This window comes from Kogia breviceps, chromosome 8, assembly GCF_026419965.1.
Source record: "Kogia breviceps isolate mKogBre1 chromosome 8, mKogBre1 haplotype 1, whole genome shotgun sequence".
Lineage (NCBI taxonomy): Eukaryota > Metazoa > Chordata > Mammalia > Artiodactyla > Physeteridae > Kogia > Kogia breviceps.
Genome location: NC_081317.1, coordinates 95,579,434 through 95,583,711, shown reverse-complemented (window position 1 = coordinate 95,583,711; position 4,278 = coordinate 95,579,434). Strand labels below are relative to the sequence as shown.

Genomic DNA, 4,278 nt, shown 5'->3' with positions numbered 1-4,278 from the left:
TTAATAATCACAGCTATCTCAAAAGTTGGTTGTTTTTATTTTTTTATTTTTTATTTTTATATCAGTCCTGTGTCTTTATTAAAGAGAGTTAGAAAGAGACTAGGTCTGGCAACCAAGGAGTGAAGTACTGGCCAGAAAGGTGGGGGGGGGGGCTCAGGCCCTGGGGATTCAAGGGCAGACCGATGGGCTGGGAGGGGCCGAGGATACCAGGTGTTGGCAGCAGCTGAGGAGGTGCCCGAGGGTGAGCTTTCAGGCACTGGGGTGGGAGGGGTGTTGGGTGATCAGCTGGTTCCGCAGGGCATCCAGGATAGATTGGGCAGGCCTGGACTCTCCCTAGATCATCCAGTGGTCCTGATCCTGTGAGCTGCCTTCCATGTCCACCCCACTGACTTCTCCATCATCGGGTCACTCATTATAGTCATTCATCTCATCCATGCCCTGCATGTTCTCATCATCCTCTGAGTCCTCTCCACCATCCTCCTCAGCATCTTCCTCTTCCTCTTCCTCATCATCATAGTGCCAGGCCTGATGCTGCTGTTCCTGCCGCTGCAGCCCTGTCTCCTCCACACAGGGTCGACCCAGGTTGAACCACAATGTCTCAGTCACACAGAGGAACAGTGAGGGGAACAAGGTGCGCATGGCTCCTAGACTGGGTTTGAGTCCTGGCTCCACCACTTACTAGCTGTTTGACCTTGGCCGAGTCACTGAACCTCTCTGAGCCTCAGTTTCCTCATTGCACCGGGAGGTGGCAGCTGGCGGCGACCCAGAAGCACTTCACTTTCAAAAGTTGGTTGTTTTTAGATTTAAAATAGAAAATATATCTGAAAAGGCTTTGCCAGCTGTATTATGCAAATGCAACTTCTATTACAGAGGGCTCAAAAATGACACTGCACATACCTAGTCTACCAAAGCAGGCTAAACCATTTGTGTGCCTGAGCAATGCTCTGGGTAAAGCCCTTTGCGTGCTGGTCTGCTCAGTCGCCAGAGGTGCAACCCATGGGCTGCTGCAGGGCATCACAGAGACATTCACTTCTCTGACCCATGAGTGCTCACTGGGTGCTCTCCGAAAGTTGAGAACGGGGAGAGAGGAAGACTATGGCACCCACAGACTCCAATTCCACCCTCAAGTGATGTGGATAAGTAGTCTAACTTTGTTTTCTCTCCTGAGGAAGCCTCCAAGGATCACCAGTGGCCTGAGGCTTCACCCGAGGACCAGGAAGTGTCCCCGTCCTGTTGACCATGCAGGGAGTTGTCTTCGGGAAAACCTGGGCCATGGCTGGCTTCCAAGTGCCGTGCACTGTCGCTCTGCTGGTTAGGCTGGTTCCTCAGGGGCAGGAGGACAGGGAGTTGCAGCAAAAGTCCAAGTTCCACTGAAGAAGTACCTGCAGGTCCGGAAAGGACGCCCCCTGCTCTTGGTGGACCTGATTCTCGCCTGACTTGGGACTTCCCAGCACCCACCCCACCGTCTCACCGCAGAGCAGGGGTTCAATCTCTGTGCTGTGCAGGGAAAGCAGACCTTTCCTTGTGCACTGAAATACTTGGCTCTTTCGAAGACATCAGTAACAGTGCGTCAGGTCCCAGGTCCTTGCAGGTAAGTGGGGGAAACCTGTTCTACACACTGAAAACTGGAGTGGGAAAAGCAGTTCAAGCTGGTTAATAGGAGAAAGTTATTTTCATGTTGAGAAGAGGATTAAAAGTACAGGAAGTTCCGAAATAAAGAATAGACACAGACACCTGTTTGACAGTCACACACACTCACACATACACACAAAGAATCCCTGGGGAAACATTACAAAAGAAAACAGGTCCCATGAGCCAACTGTGGACCCTGTGTTTCCAAATGACAACATACAGAAGTAGGAATTCGGAATAGAACGAACTCTCTGCCACTTTAGCCAGCGAGTTCTCATCGCAGAACGTTCAGGAAAGGATGTCGTACTGACTTTAAGAGAAGAGTGTCCCAGAATGAACAAATGTCTAAAAGTTTTGATTGCAGAGTAAAGTCGATTGATGTGGCTCTCTGTTCCATGCTACGCTTTACCTGGGCAGCCCTTTTCTTTGGAGATATCTCCTCCCCTCAGTTCTGTCCATCGCAGGACAGAACTCATCTCTGAGCCAAGGAGAGACTGCTCAGGTCCTAGTGTCCTGATACCCGTTATGTGTTTAGGTCACTTTTTTTCTGTCTGGTTTCCCCTCCATGTTCATAATCGTGTGAGGTACAAAGTGCTGGTAGGTAGGATTGGCTTCATCAAGCATCCTCTTTTCTTTCTTCTTCAGCGTTGAATGCTGACAGAAGTGATAAGAGGTGGGGAGGGATGGGGTAAGCTGGAGGCTTATCAGGCAGCTCGTGCCCCTCAATTCTGACAGGTGCTGGGGGTGGCAGCATGCTGCAGTGTAAGGTTGCTCACCTGGGCACCCTGGCAGGCAGAAAGCTCCCTGGCATCCCTGGGAACACATCCAGTGTCCAGGTGTCCTGCTCTCCCAGGTGCCTTCAGTATGAGAGGAGACACGTCTCTGGATGTTCTCCAAGCATCTCCAGGTGCATCATGAAATCGAAAACTTGCTTTCTGAACAGCAGATGCAGATGACTCTCCTACTTCTGTGAAAATCGCTTTCGTTCTGGAAAAACCCACCTGAGAAGGACTCGAATTCAACAAAATTGTTTTCTTTTTTTTTAAACATCTTTATTGGAGTATAATTGCTTTACAATGTTGTGTTAGTTTCTGCTGTATAACAATGTGAATCAGCTATACATATACATATATCCCCATATCCCTTCCCTCTTGCATCGCCCTCCCACCCTCCCTATCCCACCCCTCTAGGTGGTCACAAAGCACCGAACTGATCTCCCCGTGCAATGCAGCTGCTTCCCACCAGCTATCTATTTTACATTTGGTAGTGTATATATGTCCATGCTACTTTCTCACTTCGTCCCAGCTTACACTTGCGCCTCCCTTAGTCCTCAATTGCATTCTCTACATCTTCGTCTTTATTCCTGTACTGCTCCTAGGTTCATCAGCACCATTTTTTTTTAGGATTCCATATATACGTGTCAGCATACAGTATTTGTTTTTCTCTTTCTGACTTACTTCACTCTGTATGACAGACTCTAGGTCCATCCACCTCATTACAAATAACTCAATTTTGTTTGCTTTTATGGCTGAGTAATATTCCATTGTATAGATATACCACATATTCTTTATCTATTCATCTGTCAATGGGCACTTAGGTTGCTTCCATGTCCTGGCTATTGTAAATAGTGCAGCAATGAACATTGTGGCTCATGACTCTTTTTGAATTATGGTTTTCTTGGGGTATATGCCCAGTAGTGGGATTACTGGTTCATATGGTAGTTCTACTTTTAGTTTTTTAAGGAACCTCCATACTGTTCTCCATAGTGGATGTATCAATTTACATTCCCACCAACAGTGCAAGAGGGTTCCCTTTTCTCCACACCCTCTTCAGCATTTATTGTTTGTAGATGTTTTGATGATGGCCATTCTGACCAGTGTGAGGTGATACCTCATTGTAGTTTTGATTTGCATTTCTCTAATGATTAGTGATGTTGAGAATCCTTTCATGTGTCTGTTGGCAAGCTGTATATCTTCTTTAGAGAAATGTCTATTTAGATCTTCTGCCCATTTTTGGATTGGGTTGTTTGTTTTTTTGATATTGAGCTGCATGAGCTGCTTGTATATTTTGGAGATTTATCCACTGTCAGTTGCTTCGTTTGCAAATATTTTCTCCCATTCTGAGGGGTGTCTTTTGTCTTGTTTATGGTTTCCTTTGCTGTGCAAAGCTATTAATTTTCATTAGGTCCCATTTGCTTATTTTTGTTTTTATTTCCATTTCTCTTGAAGGTGGGTCAAAAAAGGATCTTGCTGTGATTTGTGCCAAAGAGTGTTCTTCCTGTGTTTTGCTCTAAGAGTTTTATAATGTCTGGACTAACATTTAGGTCTTTAATCCAATTTGAGTTTATTTTTGTTATTGTGTTAGGGAGTGTTCTAATTTCATTCTTTTACATGTACCTGTCCAGTTTTCCCAGCACCACTTATTGAAGAGGCTGTCTTTTATCCGTTGTATATTCTTCCCTCCTTTATCAAGGATAAGGTGACCATAGGTGTGTGGGTTTATCTCTGGGCTTTCTACCCTGTTCCATTGATCCATATTTATGTTTTTGTGCCAGTACTATATTGTCTTGATTACTGTAGCTTTGTAGTATAGTCTGAAGTCAGGGAGCCTGATTCCTCCAGCTCCATTTTTCTTTCTCAAGATTGC

General features: G+C 45.8%; 1 pseudogene; it reads right to left on the bottom strand.

Annotated features, from left to right (window-relative positions):
* Window positions 1-333: 333 nt before the first annotated feature.
* LOC131761121 (anaphase-promoting complex subunit 15 pseudogene) lies at window positions 334-666 on the bottom strand (annotated as a pseudogene).
* Window positions 667-4,278: the final 3,612 nt, after the last annotated feature.